This window comes from Coenobita brevimanus, chromosome 93 (genome assembly GCF_032717465.1).
Source record: "Coenobita brevimanus isolate Jiangsu-jjx chromosome 93, ASM3271746v2, whole genome shotgun sequence".
Lineage (NCBI taxonomy): Eukaryota > Metazoa > Arthropoda > Malacostraca > Decapoda > Coenobitidae > Coenobita > Coenobita brevimanus.
Genome location: NC_137046.1, coordinates 37,727,090 through 37,746,884, shown reverse-complemented (window position 1 = coordinate 37,746,884; position 19,795 = coordinate 37,727,090).

Sequence of the window (19,795 nt, the reverse complement as noted above, 5' to 3'; positions counted from 1 at the left end):
TCCTCTGATCCTCCTCCTTATACATGTCATCTCATTTTCTCTCCCCCTCCTCAGACCATCTATATTTCTTGCTTCTCCGTTTTTCGCACAGTCGTTCTCTTTTGCTCCTCCTCCTTTCTCTTTACACTTTTTGTCTTTTTCTTCTTTATTGACCACTTAGGCTAAACCCTCTTCTTTTCTCAACAGCTTCTAATCTCACCAGTTTTCTCATTTTTCTCTGTGTCTGTCTGTCTGTCTGTCTCTCTCTCTCTCTCTCTCTCTCTCTCTCTCTCTCTCTCTTTATGCAGGAGCATCTTGGAGCGAGCATGTCCGCCTGTCTTTCACTAACTTTTTTCGGATACGAGGTGCTTCACTTCCGTAGACTTCAACGATGCTCCTTATTACGGCCCTGGTGGTCCCGTATTTGTCTATACCCTTTTTTATCTTAATTTGGCAAAAAATTATCATTCTGCATAATGTATGCTTATCTTTAATTACAGGTTAGCACTAAAACATGATTCTAGTCACGAAAAATGCTATTAAAACTATAGAGCCTAACACTTTCTTACTCCTTCAGTGAGCTACGTGATGCAGATTTCAAAAGAATAACAATCTAGGCCAAGTTAAGGTGAAAGAACCATAGTATGTTGACAGTTTTATCAGCTGTGATAGAGTGCTGGCTGAAGTACCACAAATAACTGTACCCTACTAATGTATACTCTTTTTACTCTAACTTGGCTCAGATTTACGTCCTATTGCAGCTTATGTCATGTAGCTGAATGACAGAAGAAGACAGTACTACAGATCTGCATTCTTTCCGTAGCATTTCTTCATGAGAAACATTACACTATTATGATATTCTTACCGCACAGCATTCATGACAGCGATGGTAGTCTTAGGCCAGGTTAGTGTAAAATGTGTATAATGTCGCCTCGGAGAAGTGCATTAAGGTCTTCGTTACCTGCACGTTACCAGGACTTCTTTCTGGCTGTACGAGTATTAGTGTGCTTACTAGGCTACCGTCAAAAGATTACATTATACACTGGAGAGACCTTTCGTAAGGAATGATTGCTGTCATGATTGACCCTTTTTAGTACGATTATTGTTATTATTATTATTATTATTATTATTATTATTATTATTGTGATTATTATTATTTGTTATATTATTATGTTGTGTTGCTGTTGTTGTTGATGATGATGTGAATAATGACGATGACGATGCTTCTGCTGCTGTTGCTTATGATGATGATGAGGAGGAGGAGGATTGTTATTAATATTATTAATGTTTATTTATTTATTAATATCAGCCGCCAGATGATTTTTCAGTTAGGGGAGTCATTCTATGGTGAAGCTGTTAATACCAAGGTAGAAAATGCATTACTTCCTTCAGTGTGATCACGTTTTAGTCTTTCTCTTGACATATTTCTTCATCTTGGGATAGACATTTTTTATTTATTTATTTGTTTTTTTTTTTTATGTATCCGAGTCTGGGCAAAGGCTTCAAGACCTATCCCCAGGGCATACCCCCAAGGCCCAGTAGTCCTCCTACATCTCCACATGTCACCACTTCGGCGCTAACATCCACCGTCCATATTGAATACATGCTGGGACTGTCTCATACAGGACTGGTGTAGTGGTATTCTGAGTTGAATGGGCGAGAAATAAGCTTCACTAACTCCATCATCACCAGGGGGATCGTCTGAGCTGAATTAATTCGCCTGGAGGTAGCAAGAATTAAGTAAAACATCACCGGATTCATGAAGTAGAGAAAACGTAGAGAGAAGAAAATAAATTACTGAAACAAATACACGACTAACATTCAGAAGGGCAGGCTTAAGTAAAAGAATAAAGACAGTGAAGAGAGGAACAAGGCAACTCGTGAAAGAAAATCGTGAAAGAGTGAAATAAAGAACTGGAGAAAGCGAGGAGAAAGCCTGAGAGGGGAACAAAGCAAGCATGACAGACCACGAGAAAGAGAGGGACAAAAAGTGCAGCGATGTAAGAGTTAAAGAATGTGGGAGATGGGAAACAGGGAGAAGACAAGGAAAAGAGAGATACGAGATGGTGAAGGAAGATAGGGTAAGGATGTATAGATAGAAGATGCATGACGAGCGTAAGAGGTGGAAAGAGAAGAGAGGGAAAAAGAACGGAGGAATAGAAGGAAAGAAATAGAGATAATTATGGAAAAAATGGTTAAAGAAGGTGAGATGAGAAAGGAGAGGGGTGGAGGAGAAAAAAAAAAGGGACTGTAGGACGAGAATGAGACGAAAAGTGCGTAAGGAAGAAACACAGGGGGTGATAATATGAAAGAGAAATATTAGGTGGGAGTGGAAAATGAGGATCAAGAGAGATGTGAGAATATAATGGATGTCAGGAGGTGTGTGTGTGTGTGAGCGAGAGAGAGAGAGACAGAGAGAGAGAGAGAGAGAGAGAGAGAGAGAGAGAGAATCATAACCAGAAAGCGATGACAAGAAAGGTTGATACAAAGGGAGGTACGATAGAAGGAAAGAGAAATACTAAGAGACGAGAAAAGGGACATGTTAGACAATAAAGAAGTATTAAGGGGAGAGGGGGGAAAAGAAGTGAATGCATGGCTAGAAGAAGAGACGGAAAGAGGGGAAGGCAGAATCTAAGGAATGATTAAAAAGAAACAAAATACTGAGGCAGGTGGGGAAGGAGGTATCAGGAAAGATGTGATATGATGAAGGAAGATGGAATAAAAGCGACTGTATGACGAGACTGAGAAATGGAAGGGAGGAACGGGGAAAGGAAGCACGATTCTCGGGTAGGGTAAATACTGAGAGCCAAGAAGGGAGTGATGCGGGATAATAAAAATTGATACGGGAGAGAGGGAAAAAGAACAGAAAAAATTGACGAGAATGAGAGGTGGCAAGAGAGGAAGGGAGATGTGAAAGAGGAATGGAAGATAAGAGGAGTATTGAGAGACAGGATAAAAAGGGAGTAAGGTGTTAGATGAAGATGGGAAGGACTGGTAAAAAGAATGATAGACGGTAGGGAGGGGGAGAAACAAGTGGGAGATGCCAGGAAAGAGATATACTGAGAGATAAAGAAGAAGAGATTAAGAGGGATAAGATGATAAAGTAATGCGAAAGAAAAAAAAATAAGACAAGTGAATTTACGGGGGAATGAAAAAGAGGAAGGGAAAAGCAAAGGAAGGAAGGGTGTGAGGAAGAAGCAATACAACATTAAGAGAGAAAAAGAAGAAAGGATCATGATGATGATGAGACGAAGGAATAATTAAAAAAAAAAAACGAAAAAGGAAAAAGAACTGATAATATGCACCGAGAAAGAGAAATGAAAAGAGGGAAGGAGAACCGAAGAAGTGACAGAGATACTGAAGAAATAAGAGAGAGAAAATGAACCACAGGAAAGGAGGAGTAGAAGGAGTTAAAAAAGAATGAAGGAGAGGGAGAAAGTAGGAGAGAAATAGTGAGTGTAGGGATGACTGAAGCCAACACATGTATCTTTTCCCAGACCCTCAGCGTCCCTGGAGCTGCCTTTGCTCTTCACTTCTCTTTTCTCTTCTCTTCCTTTTTCTCTTTTCCTCTCCTCTTTTTGCTCTCCTCTCTTCTCATCTTTTTTCTCTTTCCTCTTCTCTTTTCTCCTCTCTTCTCATTTCCCGTGTTCTCGTCTTCTGCCATTAACATTTATTCTTTCTACTTTTTCTCATCGTCTTTACAGTTGCTTTATTCCTCTCATGTCAGATTTTCGTGACCTTTTTTCCTTTCGTACATCCTTAATACTTTGTACAATATTTTCATGACTACTCGTTCTCGTTTCTCTCTCTCTCTCTCTCTCTCTCTCTCTCTCTCTCGGTGGATGGAGTGGTTTGCTGCTGTCTGAAAATGGTAGGGAAATGTTTGAATGTGAGCTGAGTAAAAACATTCTTTACTGATCATCACCAGGATCCAACACGCCATAAAAACACCCCTGGTAAGATCATCACACCCGCCATGAATGAGATAGTCCAAGCATGTATTCAGAGGGGACGGTGAATATTAAGGCAGAGATGGTTGTACGTAAAGACATGTATTACTTAAGGCTGCGCGGTCTTACAGAACGTGCTTTCTCGTCATTGGCTATAGTCAGACGCAAAGAAGAAAAAATGGTCTTGCTGCTTGGTTCCGCTTCCCTCCTTCATCTTGCTTTCCCCCTCAGTTTTTTTTCCCCGTTCTCCTTTCTTTCATTGTGGTAGGTGAGGGTACTGATAAACTGCCACCTTTAGTTGTATCTTCATTTGAGTGACAAGCTACATTGATTCCCGTAACACATGTAGCCATTTACTACGTAGCGTGTTAACCATATGACCAAATAGATGCCTGTAGTGGTCTTCATTTCCCATTCATGCTTCATCACGCACTCCTCCTTCCATCCGTAATATTACAACACCCAAGTAATCTTCCTGTCTTCGGAACCAGCCATTCTCCCTCTTCCTCTGCCTCTCTTCTTCTGCCGCATTTCCTCGTCCTCTCCTGCTCCTCCTTTCCTCTTGCTCTGCCTCTCCTCCTCATCTTCCCCCATACTTCACCTTCATCCCGTTTCCATTTTTTCTCTTCGTCTCATCCCCTCTCTCCTTTTTCCTTTGCTTTTCTTCTCATTCTCATTCACCCCCATCTTCCCCCTCTCCCTCGCCCTATCTTTCTCCCTCTCCTCTTATTGCCTCTCTCCTTCTCCTCCTTCTCCTTCTTCTTACCTTCCCTCGCCCTCTCCCTTTCCCTCTCCCTCCCTTTCCCGCTCTCCCTCCCTTTCTCCCTCTCCCTCTTTTTTCCATTCCCTCTTCCTCTTTTTCTCCCACTCACCCTGTTTGTCCCCTCTCCCTCTCCTTTTCCCTCTCTTTCTGCCTCTCTCTTTCCTTTTCCCTCTCTTTCTGCCTCTCTCTTTCCTTTTCCCTCTCTTTCTGCCTCTCTCTTTCCTTTTCCTTCTCGCTCTCCCACTCCTTATATCCTCCATACATTTCCCCTCTCCTTTTTCACCCACTACCTCATCTTCTCTTCCATCTCCTCCTTTATCCTGCCTTCTTCATTTCTCCCAAACTCCCTTCCCTCACCTTATCCCTCATCTTACATCCTCTCGCCCACTATCTCATCTCCTTTCCCCACCCCCGTCCTTCCATTTTCTCTCCACTCTTTCTCCCACACCGCCTCTCTCATTTTTCCTCACCCCTTATCTCCCTCCACTTCTTTTTATCACTCATTCTTTCGCCAATATCATGCCTTTCTCCTCGTAAAGCACATACCCCCTTCCTCCGTCCGTAATTTTTCTCTCTCTCTCTCTCTCTCTCTCTCTCTCTCTCCTTTTCTTTCACACTTTTTCTCTCCCTCTCTCTCTCTCTCTCTCTCTCTCTCTCTCTCTCTCTCTCTCTCTCTCTCTCTCTCTCTCTCTCTCTCTCTCACCCATTCAGAGAGATCCCACGGCGCCCCATTACCCTCTCCCAGTTGCCAATGGGTGAGAGAATGCTTTTGGCCTCACCCTCTTCCTACGTTCTTCAAGAGGTAAATGTAGCGTGTCCTGATGCATGTATTTATGGGGTATGGATAGGTGAATTATGGGTGGTTGGTGTTGCTAAACGGTTGTGATTATGGCAGTGGGTTGTTATATGCTTGTGTTGCCCTTGTTCTAAGATGGATAGACATAAATAGATAGATAGATAGACAGGCAGATAGGAAGATAGGCTGGTGTCTTATCAACAAAGATCATTGTCACCAAGGAAGTGTAATAGATTCTTGTATGCTTGAATGGATGTAGGGATCTGTCTGTCTATCCATCTATCTATCTTTACCGACGTTTTACGTATGTATGCATATCATTATAAACACACACACACACACACACACACACACACACACACACACACACACACACACACACACACACACACACACACATTAAAAAAAAACAAGTAATAAAAATGTACCCCTTCGAAGTGGGAAAAGAACCACTCAAGAATTCACCACAAGCTTCACCTAAAACTTTTACGGTATCCTTTGTGGCTCTACCTTGTGAAGTATTATGGACATACACTTTAAAATAGGATGGTGAAATGGCCTTTAGCACTGTATTCCTCTGACCTTCCATTGTGACTCTAGCCTTCCATTAATGCCGACCTGCTTCCTCTCCTTCCTTTCCCTCCTCTTTCCCAATATCTTGCTTTCTTGGTTTGTCTCATTTTTGGCCGTCTTCTCGTACCTTTCCGTCCCTATCTTCCCCTTGCTCTTCCTCGGTTTATCTTTCGTATGTTCCCCTTTTCATTTTTCATATCTGTTCCCCTGAATTCCCTGTCATATTTTCCCCTCTCTTACTTCATTCGCGTCCTCATTTTTATTTTTTAATTCTCTATCTCTTTTCTCCTCTTTCCCAAATTTTTGCTTTCTTTCACTGCCTTCCCTTCACTAGTCAATTTTTGCTTTTCTGTTCCCTCTTTCCCTTCTCTACTCATTCTTTTTATTTACTTCCTTCGTGTGTTCCGTCTTTATTTGTCTCTTACATGTTTTCTCCGTTATTGATAGTCCAGTATCCTCATATCCTTCCCTGCCTTTTTCATTCCTCCTACATGCTCGTCCTTTCGCCTGAGTTGTAATCACTGTTGTTCATACCTACCCTGTGCGCTTCCGTTTTATATATATCATAGAATTATCTGCTTTTTTTTTTTTTTTTTTCGCTTCCTTTCTCCTTTTGTGTGTGTGTGTGTGTGTGTGTGTGTGTGTGTGTGTGTGTCTCTCTCTCTCTCTCTCTCTCTCTCTCTCTCTCTCTCTCTCTCTCTCTCTCTCTCTCTCTCTCTCTCCATCTGGTTATCTATCGCTTTTACTTTTTTCTTAGCCTACGCTGGCATTATATCTCACTTATCACCTTATAATGATTTTCTTGACTAACAGCGTGGTGTCCGTCAGGGCCGTTTTGTGTTCCCACAATCTTTTAAGACTTCTGCCTATTCCACTTTCGTGATTTCGGTAAGGCTTTTGTTACACTACTGGACGCCTCTAAAGTCTTCGACCAAGGCTGGCACATAGCGTTATTTTCTAATCATCTCCCTTCCGGATTTTTGCCTGCTCTCTGTCCTTCATCTCAAATTTCATCTCTGAAATTTAGATGCTGGCTTAGACAGCCACTGTTTTTCAGAGTTCACGCCTTTCACCAGCTCTCTTTGTTATTCATTATTGATCTTATTTGCTGTAGATCTAGTACTATCCACTCATATGCTGATAACTACACTGTCCACTCGTCCATTCACTTCATGGGCATTCATCACAGCAGTCACTAACTCACTCATGGAAAGAGGCAGTGGTTTAACAATTTTTTTTACTTTTCTGTTATTAATATTGGAACCAACGGCAACTTCTTGCATTTAATGTCCCAACAATTGTTTCTGTGTTTCTGCTTGCCCAAGTCTTACACATGATTGCTCCCCTACCTTCAATAACACATACTGTTTATTCGGTTTTTGCTTACACAGTGTGAGAGGTGACTAGAACCCCCTTCCCAAAATTTTACCTAGTATAAATTACGTTAACACGGGTCAGGTACATCACCGAATCCAGTATAATGGCCGTCTGGCATTTAATTATATGCAAATAACATAAAGATCAGAACCTCCTGTACCCACCATACATAATTTAAGAGCAGCACTAAGTCCAGTCAGACGAGATTCTTTGTTCAAGGGATGTTTGTAAGTCAGACACATTTGCACGGTTGGTCTCATCCCTGTGAAAACCAGATTTATTTTTCGGTCCGGAATTTTGAGCTTCCAACATGCAATCTAATATGTTCTGCAAATAATCGACGCTGAAATTATTTTGATGGGACTGGGATAGTAGAATTAGGATTATACTGTTTGGGCCCTAGTGTAACAGATCTTTATCATTTTAGGATTTGGAGTAACTTTCGCAAATTTTATATCTGGATGAAGATACCAAATATCAGTCATGTAGATAATTTTGTAGAAAACGTCTCAGCATTATTCTTATGAAAAAAATAAAAATGAGGGGAGGAGGAAAGAGGTGTCACTGATTTTAGAGTATCCATATCGATCAAGATATTGTTGTAGATTTTTTACGAGATGAGATAAGAGGTCGAGTCGAACGTCATGTAAACAAAACTGGGGCCGGAGTTATTTCGCAGTTACTTGGTTCGCCAATATGGGGTTGTTGACTTCCCACAAGTGTTCCGAGAAATGCTTTTTACATCACGTCGTTTCAGCAGAGGTGTATACAGCTCGTTCCTTGACTCTGATTATAGTTTAACTGCTCCACAAAATCGCAGCGATTATGAGTTCATTGACGTTATATATTCCATTTTCCCCCAGGTATACCAAAACTTCTATCTATCTGTCTATTGCCAGACGCCTTAATCCCGTACGGGGTGGCCACAAACAAATCACCTCCACGTCACCCTGTCACCCACCATTTCACTGCCCTGCTCCTAACTCACACTCCCCTGTCTCATATACCTCTCCACTCCATCCCTCCATCTCATCCTCGGCCTCCTCCTCCCTCTCCCCCCCTCCACCTCACTCACATACACTCTCCTCGTCAATCTCTCACCCTTCATTCTCTCCACATGACCAAACCACCTTAGTGTGCTTCTCCTAACACTTCCTATCACATCCACACCCACACCACATCGCTCCTGTATATCCTCATTTGTCAGCCTCTCTCTCCATGTGACTCCACAGGCTCCTCTTAAATAACTCATTTCCACTGCTCTCACTCTTGACTTGTGTCCTTCCAACAACGTCCAAGCTTCACTTCATAGGTTAGAGTTGGTATCACAATACTGTCATGTAGTAACTTTTTCACTTCCATGCTCACTTCCCTGTTTCTTATCACTGCTTTCAAGGAACCAGCAACCTTTCTTCTTTGTTGTACCCTTTCAAGCACTTCACCCTCCAAACTTCCATCCTTACTCATCACACTCCCCAAGTACTTAAACGTACTCATATTTTCTATTTCCTCACCATCCAACCTCACTGTACATTCACTGACTTCCCCTTTCTCAAAGACTGAACGTGATTTATTGAAAGTACACATGATGACTTACACAACCGGATCACAAACACTGAGGGATAAAAAAACGAATAAGGAAAAAATGACGAATGAATAATAATAGTAATAAAAACAGAAACTAGATCTGTGGGCATGCACGGAAAAGCCCAGTCATAATCAGCAATAAATTTCCGTCGTAAGTGCGGGCAAAATAGTCCAGAGTCTAGGAAATTATATTACAAAGGAAGACATCGCAGCAACACCACTCTTGAACATAGGAGGGCAAAATACTGTTGAAGCCGAGTTTATAATGGAGCCTGAATCGTACGTAAGTTGGCGGGAGACTTACGACATATATTTACATCCCAGGCACGTCCAGTCCTTGAGATGTTGTGAGAGAAAACGCGGGGAGAGAGGAGAGTTGGGGAGGTGTAGGAAGCAGAGAGAGAAAGAGGGATAGGAGACTAGGAGAGGGGGCGGGGATAGAGGACTGGAAGCAGGACATGATAAAAGAATGAGAGAGGAAAGAAACGAAGACAGAAATGGAAAAAGAGTGAGAGACGACGAGGAGGAGAGATGGAAAACCAAAAAAGAGAAAGGAAGAAAGAGGGAAAAAATGGTAAACACTGAGCGAGGAAAGGGGGGGAGGAAAGACGTTACAGAAAAAGAAAAAATAAGGAGGGGAGTTGGGAGACAGAGAGACGCGGGGATGAAAGAAGAGAGTAGTAGATCAACAGAGAAAAGGGAACGAAGGAAGACAAGATACACTAAAACCAATCCGAGGAGAGACAGGAAACAGGGAAAACAAGCGGCGGAGAAAAAGAGATAGCAGACTAAGAGACGAGAGGGACAGAAGGAAAAAGATCTATAAAGGTGTAATGTGATGAAACAAGGGAAAGAGATTAAAAACAAGAGATGAAGAAGGAAAAAGAGAGTTAAGAGACTGGAGAAAGACGGGAAGAACATGCAGAGGGAAAAACAAATGAGAGTGAAAACGATGACAAAAAGGAGGTCTGTCGAAGAAAAAACAAAAACGAGAACAGGGATGTGGAATAGAGAGTGGGAATATAAGCTGACCTGGTGACGTTGGATGTGAGTGAGGTTAGGAACAGACGAGATTAGGAGCAGGAAAGGTGGAGTCCAAATATGAAATGTGTCGCTAGAGAGAGAGAGAGAGAGAGAGAGAGAGAGAAAGAAAGAAAGAGAATACATTAAAAAGTTATGTAAAAGGGACTGGGAAAAGAGTATGAGAGGGAGTAAGGGAGTCAAGGAAGAAGTTCAGAGGTCAGATGGGATTACAAAAAGAAAGCAGGAGAGGAAAAAATGGAGACGAGGAAAATAAGAGATAAGAAAGGGGATTTCTTCCTCAAAAGAGGAAGAAAGGGAGTTTGTGAGGGAGGGGATGAAGTAAGAGACATCATAAAATCCCTATAATGAGAGTGGGCAATGAGGAAATCGGTAAGAAGGGGATCAGTGATAGGGGTTGGTGAGTGAGATATGGTGAGAAGAGGTCGGTGAGTTCGGTGACAAGGGAACCAGGTAAAGAGGAGTACAACAGACCTAATCGCTCTTTCAAGGAGGATTGTTGCACGGAAGACTGCTAGCTATGGTATCTTGCCTTATGAAATGGAGCCACGTTAGGTTTCTCCTCTCCCCACAGAACCCTCCAGCCAAAGTCGGTAGGAAAAAGTGAGAAGGATCACCACACACATAGTAAGAAGGTCAAGGGCAAGAAAGAGAGGCTAAGAGAAAGCCAGTGAAACCGAGATCATAGGGAAGAATGAAAGGGGATGGCAGAGAGAGGGGGTGAGTGGGAAAGGGTTGGGGAGAGAGGGGCGAACGTGCCGACACCTGCCTGAGTCACTGCCACCCCCAGACCTGCCTGGTTTGATAACAAGCCGTCACCTCGCACCACTTCACACCTCGGCACACGGGGGGAGGGAGGAGAGGGTGGAGAGAGCAGGAAGAGGAGTGGAGACAGGGAGGAGGGGAGGCAAGGACTGAGGAGACGAGGGGAAAGAGGGGGAGGGGAAAGGAGAGAAGAGAGGGGAGAGGAGAAGAGAGGGAAGCAGGGAGGTGGGGAGAGGAGGGAGGACATGTGGCAATGAGGAGGATAAAAGAGGATAGACAAGGGGGAGGCGAGAGAAGTGGAGGAAAGGAGAGACGAGGGAAAGGACTGATGGAAGTGAAATGATTTTGAAAAGGAAAGCAAATAGAAAAAGGGGTGAAGAGAGAAAAGGGTAAATAGAGGAAGAAAGTGAGACGGGAGGTAAGTGAGAGGTAAAGGTGAGTGAAGGGAGAAGATGAAAAGATAGAAAAAACTGATCGAAGAAAGAATTAACCCTTTCAGAAATTGCTTTATACCTTACTCATTCACTGTAACTAACGCCAGACGCTTTTGTTGGAACAGAAAATCCAACCACAAAAACATTAAAAAACTTATCGGTGTTCATGATTTCAGTATTTTTGGCTTGTTGTGAGGGCTGATGTGTCTTATAAATAGGGTGAGTGAAAGGGCAGTACTTTTATATTTCATTATTGATATTTCCAAACGATTTTATTTAATTTTGGAGAGCTCTCTTATAATGAAAGTTGTATCTGAATATTCCACTTCGAAAAGTCTCCTCCTGAACTGAATAAAATAGTTTGGATAAAGCTAGGTATAGTAAAAAGTACGTCGTTGGAGTGAAGTGGTCAAGGGGGGAGAGAGAGAGAGAGAGAGAGAAAGAATCAGCGAAAATTAGTATAGAAGTAAGAGAATGAGATTAAGTTAACGAATGAGTAATGAGGTAAGTGAGAGATAAAAGAAAGAAATGGGTAGCTGAGTGCATTACTAAGAGAAAAATGAGTAAGAGATTAATACAGTAGGTAAGTGAGCAAATCAGTGAGTGAAAGATGGAATGAGATATCGAGTGAGTGAACTGCGTGAAGTGAGTGGCAAAAAATAGTGAGTGTCAGATTAGCTCACCATTAGTAAATGAATAACGAAGAGAACGAGTGAGGGAAGGGAAAGCATGTTGGCAAGGAGCATTTGATTTTTTTTTTTTTTCCCCGAATGCTCTCTTAGGCCCAACAGCCCTCCTACATACAGTACAAAACATTCATACCGGTATATCACCACTTTCGCTCCAATACTCACTGTCCACAATGAATACATACAATGGCTACCTCAGTCGGGACTTTGTGTGTGTGTGTGTGTGTGTGTGTGTGTGTGTGTGTGTGAGAGAGAGAGAGAGAGAGAGAGAGAGAGAGAGAGAGAGAGAGAGAGACCGCTTGATTAACCGAAGCAAAGTAAATATATGAGAAAAAAAAAACTGCAAAAGAAATCTAAAGGTGGTGTCACAAGGAGCAATTTTGGCCAACAGTTCACGGGCGTGTTTGCCAGCCGTTAGCCAAAGTGACCAAGAAGCAAGCGAGAAATGGATAACAGTTTTTTTTGGTGATCTGAATTGGTGTGATGAGTACCCAAACGAGCTTAATATTAATCCCTGTAACTTTAATAAAATATCCCAGTAAAGAATGAAGCCATTAAAAAAAAAGAAAAAAGTTTGCAATAAAGTTAAAATCTTGTGTTTATTTATCACTTCTAAGTTTCTAGTGTTATAAAACTATTGCTTCGATTCCACGTTGGTCATCTGCATCAGTAAACAAACTTCACCCTGATCATTTTTATAATCTTTGCCCGTAGTAAATTAATTACTTGGAAAGGAGAGGCACAACAAATATTGAGAGGTTTTACGAGATTACCCCATTCTCTTAGACCCTTAATACGAATTCTTCAATAAATATCTGTTGTTTTTAGGCAGCACTCCAACAAAACATGCCAGTGTGACGATCGCTGCCCTATGCTAGTTGTCTCAGCTTGCAAAAATGCCCAGTGTGACGCCGCCTTGAGAAAAAGTTAGTGAGCAAGACAGTGCGAGAGGGAACGAAGAGGACCGTAGAAACGAGAGAATGAGGCAGAACACGAAAGATAGAATGACCCAGGGAGTTGAGCGAGGATATGTGAGAGTGGGCAAGAAAATATGTGAGGAAAAGGAAAGATATGAGAGAGTGAGACGGCGTGAAAAATAGTAGGTTAGATAAGGTGAGTGAGGGAGCTGTGACAGAGTGAGAGGGGAAGTGTAAGAGATAGTGAAAACCAATGAGAGCGAGCGAGGAAGTGTGAGAAAATGAACCAGGAAGAGTTAGGGTGATCTAGGAAGTGTAAGAGTGAGCAAGGAAGAGTGAAAGAGTGAGCAAGCGGCTAGCCACCTGAACCCAACAGGAAATGACATACACACGGTGTTTCTCCTCCAGGCTTAAACACACACACACACACACACACACACACACACACACACACACACACACACACACACACACACACACACACACACACACACACACACACACACACACACACACACACACACACACACACACACACACACACACACACACACACACACACACACACACACACACACACACACACACACAATAACCCCTAGGAGTGCCACAGGAACCCACAGCCTGCCACAGTAAACACAGCCTCTCCCTACCTACTTGTTCACCAGTCTCACTACCTGAGCAAGAAACTAATGGATGAGTTTTTGCGGTGTGTTTCTCTCTCTCTCTCTCTCTCTCTCTCTCTCTCTCTCTCTCTCTCTCTCTCACACACACACACACACACACACACACACACACACACACACACACACACACACGACTTCTCCCCTCCTCCTCCCCTCCTCCTCCCCTCCTCCTCCCTCTCATGTTACCTCCAGCCTTCCCTTTCCGTCCACTTCCGCTCTCCCCTTATCTCTCCTTCGCAACTTCCATTTTCTCTCCACTCTTCCCTCCCCTCTCTCCTTCCTCTTCATCTTTCCTTCACACTCTCCCTTCTCCATCTTTCCACTTTTTCCTCCCTCCCTCTCTCTTTCCCCTTTCATATTTCCTTCACACCCTCCCTTCCTCCTACACTGTCATCCTCTCCCATCTTTCCTTTCCCTCCCACCGCTCCATCCGCCTCCCTTTTCCTCCACACTCTCTTTCTCCCTCCACTCCTGCCTTTTCCAACCTCTTTCCACTCTTCCTATTTCCTTCCACCTCTCCCCTTATCTTTCCTCTGCCCATCCAGTTATTCTTCGTTTCTCGTTCCCTCCCTTTTACCATTCCTCCATCCCTCCTTCTTTATTATCCACCTTTCCCTTATCCTTTGCGTGTCTTAACCATCCTCTCATCTTTCCCCCACCTCTCTTCATATTTTCTCCATTTTTCCTTTCTCTTCATGTCTGTCTTTCTTCTTATCTTTCCTTTAGCCTTACCATTCCTTTTCCTTCCAATATTCCTCACCTCACCTCACCTTTCCTTCATTTCCATCCTTCCCATTTCTTTCATTTTCCTTTCCCTTCTCATCTTTCCTCCGCCTCTCCCCCCACTCCTCTCCCTTATTCGTAAACTAAGGCCAAAGTTTCTCTCATTCTCTCTTCCTCCCCCTCATCTTTTCCTTTTTTATCCTTCACTAATCCATACCTCTCCCTCTTCTTCCCATGTCCTCCACTGTTCCTGTCCTCCACCTTATCTTTCCTCCATCCCTCCACTCTCCCTTCATTCCCCCTTGTCTCTCCTCTATCCCTCTCCTCTCCCTCCACTCCTCTCCTCTGTCCGTACCCATTCTCAAAAGTTTTTTTTTTTTCCTCTATTTTTCTTCTCCTCTGTTTTTCTTCTCATCTTTCCTGCTCCTCATTGTACTTTTCCTTTCCTTGCATACACTCTTCTCCATAAACATTCTCTACCCTCCCTCTCATCTTTTCTCCAGTCCTTCCCATCTCCCTCTTCCCTTCTCCATCACCCTTACCTCTCCCGCGCCTCTTCCTTCTCAATTCCCTCTCCCTCTCCCCTCCCTCTCCCCCTTCTCTTCTTACTCCCCTCTGTCTTTCCCCTCTCCTCTCCCTCTTCCCACGTCCCTTCCCCCTATCCTCTCCTTCCTCCCTTCTCCATCTTCCACCCCTCTTCCTTCTCCCTTCCCTCTCCCTTCTCCCACCCCTCTTCCTTCTCCCTTCCCTCTCTCCTCCCCCTCTCTCCTCCCCTTCAACTCGTCTCCCCTCCTCGTAACCCCAGACCAAAGTTTCTCCCCTTCTCCCCAAGAACTGCCTCGCTGGGAGTTTAGGCAGCATCGGAGGAGGAGGAAACTTAGTTAGAGAGGGGCCCAGAGAGAGTTTTTTTTTTTTTCCCTCCTTTTTTCCTCTTTCCTCGTCGGTTTTAGTTATTTTTGTCGCCATTTCCCGTGCGGTGGGAAGGAGACGGTGTGGTTGTGTGATGGGGTTCCTTTGTGTGTGTGTGCGTGCGTGCGTGTGTGTGTGTGTGTGTGTGTGTGTGTGTGTGTGTGTGTGTGTGTGTGTGTGTGGTGGCTACAGTTTCTAGAAGTTTCTCTCTCTCTCTCTCTCTCTCTCTCTTTCTCTCTCTACCCATTCATTCATGTCTGTCCATTAATCATTCTGTCATTCTATCCAACCATTCATCTATCTATCCATCCATTCGTGTATATCTATTCATCCATCTATTTCTTTCTATCTACATATCTATTTAAGAGTTTCTAAGCACAAATATAGGCACAAACTTGAATATGACTATACCTAAATACATAGACATACGTAAAATAACACACACACACACACACACACACACACACACACACACACACACACACACACACACACACACACACACACGGGTACGTACAGATAATCGCATTAAGGTTTCTTCACATAGCGGGCGAGGACGAGCACAAGTTGGTCTTTAAGAGAAGCCGAGTGGGGCCTGGGGGAAGCAGACAGCAGGCAGGAGGGAGGCAGGGAGAGAGGCAGCAGGGGAAGGCAGTATGGAGGCAGGAGGGAGACAGGGAGAGCGGCAGCAGGAGAAGGCAGGAGGGAGGCAGAGAGAGAGAGAGAGGGAGAGAGAGATAGGAAGCAGGGGAAGGCAGGAGGGAGGCAGAGAGAGAGAGAGAGAGGCAGCAGGGGAAGGCAGTGGGGAGGCAGGTTGAGAGACAGGCAGCAGGGAAAGTCAGTAGGGAGGCAGGAAGATAGACAGGCAGCAAGGGAAGGCAGTAGGAAGACAAGGAGAGAGACAGACAGCAGGGGAAGGCAGTGGGGAGGCAAGTTGAGAGACAGGCAGCAGGGAAAGTCAGTGGGGGGGACAGGGAGAGAGACAGGCAACAGGAGAAGGCCGAGGGGAGGCAGGGATAGAGACATGCAACAGGGAAAGGCAGTAGCGAAGCAGGGAGTGAGACATGCAGCAGGGGAAGGCAGTAGGGAGGCAGGGAGAGACGGGCACCAGGGGAAGGCAGTGGGGACGCAGGGAGAGAGGCAACAGGGGAAGGCAGTGGGGACGCAGGGAGAGAGGCAACAGGGGAAGGCAGTGGGGACGCAGGGAGAGAGGCAACAGGGGAAGGCAGTGGAGAGGCTGGGAGAGAGACAGGCGGCAGGGGAAGGCAGTGGAGAGGCTGGGAGAGAGACAGGCGGCAGGGGAAGGGAGTGGTGAGGCAGGGAGAGAGACAGACAGCAGGGGAAGGAAGTGGGGAGGTAGAGAGGGAGGAATGTAGTAAGGGAAAGCAGGAGGGAGGCAGGGAGAGAGAGAGAGGCGGAAGGAAAACAGGCAGGCAGCAGGGGAAGGCAGAGAAAGGAAGGCAACAGCAAGGCAGAGGGAACGGCAGTTTTGATGGAGATAAACTGTGGATTACGGGGAGAGAGAGCGAGAGAGAGGAGGTGGCTAAGAAGAGACAAAGGCATGAGATGAGTAGCATGGAGTAGTAGGATGGAAGTAGACAGGAAGGAGGGAGCAGGGAGGCAAAACATAGAGGTACAAATCAGGAGGAAGATGGAGGAAAGGAGGAAGAAATGGAGAGAAAAGTAGGGAGGGAGGAAGAAGTGGGGAGAAAAATAGGAAGGAAGTGGAGGGGGCAATGAAAGAGGTAGGTAAAGGAATAGGACGGAAAACAGGGAGAGAGGAACATGGAAAAGGGAGGAGGGAGGAAATGGGGAAGAAAGAGAAGGCGTCAGGGGAAGATAGAGAACAGGGGAAGAGAGAAGAAGAGAGAAGATAAAGAAGAGCAGGGGAGTGGGAATAGGGAGGCAAAGGGAAGAAAAAGAGAGAGAGCAGGGTGAAGAACATTGTGAGAAAGGGAGATGAGGCGAAAAGAGAGAGTACGAAAAGAAAGATGGTAAAAAGTATTGAAAGGAATGACATAAGAAGGAAGAAAAGAGAAAGGGAAGAATGAAATGGAGGAAGAGTTACAGAAGACGGGCAAGGGATGGAAGAGAGAGTTAAAGGAAGAGAGGGAAATGAGGAGAGGAGGAGGAGGAGAGGATCATGAAGAGAACAGGGAGAGGACACAGAAAGGAAATAAGCAGATGAGGAGAAGGATAAGTTGAGAGTCAAGGGAAGTGAATAAGAAATGAGGAAAGACGAAAAGGTACTGAAAGAAGGTGTTAAGCGGTAAATCATAATAGAATTAAGAACGGGAAATAAATTAAAACAGAGGCTGTGTTGAGGGAGCGGAATAATTATTGAAGGGATGGACTTGCTACTTCTCTACGATGACGAGTTGTATACATAGACATACATATACGCTAGATAAAATTGTGTGTTGGTAGCTAAAGGGAAAAAAAGTCACCAAAAAAGAGATTAATATGAAAGAGTCGGTCTGGGGTAAAGGAAGTCATGAACCGCTCCAATATACTGAAGTCTTTTAATCCTACTTCCAGACATCATAACTGAGACTGTATACAATTGGCTGCCGATAAAATTAAACTTAAAAAGACTGACATCTCTCCTTCTAATACTGTCATGATTATTTTCTCATTATTTAATTTCTTATATCAACAAACGATTATATTTAGCACAGGCGACAAACCCCCCAGGAGAGAGAGAGAGAGAGAGAGAGAGGTGACAGGGAAGTACGGGTGAGAGCAGGTGATGAATTATGCACGACAGTGGAAGGAGGGGAGAGGAAAGGGATGAGGAACAGCCGAGGGGAGCGAGTGAGAAATGAGGGGAGAGGGAGACGGGAGGGGCGAGATAGAGAGAGCGAAGGAGAGGGGAGAGAGGAAGGGGGAGGAGGTGCTGGGAGAAAGGGAAGAGGAGGGTGATGGGAAGAGGAGGGATTGAGAAAGGAAGAATGGAGTTGGAAAAAAGAAAGTGCAAAATGTGACAAGAGAGAGAGGAGGAGGAGGAATGGGAGGAGGGAAGGAGGGGAAGAGAGGAAAGAGAAGTGAGGGAAAGAGGGAAAAGAAAAGAGAGCAAAGGAATGTGGCAACAGGGGATTATGGAAGAGAATGACAGAAGCTATGAGAAATACCAAAAGAAAGCAAAATGTAGAGAAGGAAAAGCTCAAGTGGAACTTAGATCTTTATATATATATATATATATATATATATATATATATATATATATATATATATATATATATATATATATATATATATATATACACGTCGGAGAGAGAGAGAGAGAGAGAGGCAGACTACCAAGAACCTCTCCCTGTTTACCCCTCCCATCACTCCCATGTTTTGACGTCCCTTCTGGATTCGGGCGGCCGTAAATGGGACCCGGCTCTTATTTTGGTGGTGGCAGGTGATGAGGAAGGCAGAGGAAGTGTAGGGTTGGATAAGGTAGGGACGGGTAAGTTTGATGAGGTTAGACTCGGTTAGATCAGCAGTGATTAGATTAGATCAGGTTAGGTTAGGTAAGGTGTGGAGTGCTTAGGTAAGGTTAGATCAGGTTTGTTTAGACTGGGTGTGGGATATATGGGGTAGAGTAGGGTGGGTAATGTTGGATGTGGAGTGGTTTGGCTGGTTTGGGTGTGGCATAACTAGATTAAGTTATTTTTGGCTAGGATTGGAATGATGTGTTGAGGAGCTGGGTTTGGACTGATTTGGTTAGGTCAAGGTAAGGTATGTCAAGTTACGTATAGACTGAGTAGGATAGGTTTGGTCAGGTTAGGTTTAGTTGGGTAAGGAATGATTAGGTAAGGATGAGAGTGGAGTGATCAGGTTAAGTTGGGTGTTTAAAAAATATTTTAGGTCTGTCTGTCTATTGCCAGACGCCTTAATCCCATACGGGTTGGCCACAAACAAATCGCCTCCACGTCGCCCTGTCCCCCACCATTTCACTGCCCTGCTCCCAACTCACACCCCCTCTCTCTCATATACCTCTCCACTCCATCCCTCCATTTCATCCTTGGCCTCTCCCTCCCTCTCTCCCCCTCCACCTCACTCACATATATTCTCCTTGTCAGTTTCACACTCTCCATCCTCTCCACATGGCCAAACCACCTCAGTGTGTTTCTCCTAACGTTTCCTATCAACATCCAGATCCACACCACAACGCTTCTTCACATCCTCATTTGTCAGTTTGTTTCTCCATGTGACTCCACAGGCTCCTCTCATAGAACTCATTTCCACTGCTCTCACTCCTGATTTGTGACTTAGTAAAACGAGGTAAGATATTTTACGAGCTTGCTAAGTTAGACTCGTTAGGTGTGAACTCTTTATTTTGCTTTTGGAGAGATTAGGTTTAGCTTGAGTAAACTTAGTGTAGATTAAGTTAGGTTGAGCTGGATTTCGACTGAGTAGGCTATGCTTGCCCGGGAACAGAATTTGAGGTCAACTTAGGTATGTATTTACTGAATTCAAATGTGGTGTTTGGGTGTTAACTTACGATTTAAGTTTGGCTGGGTGAAGGCTTAATATTCTAGTTATTTTAAGGCTGGCATGATAGATTCAGAATGGATTTTGGAGAGCTAAGTTAGACTAGATTATGTTTTGATAGATA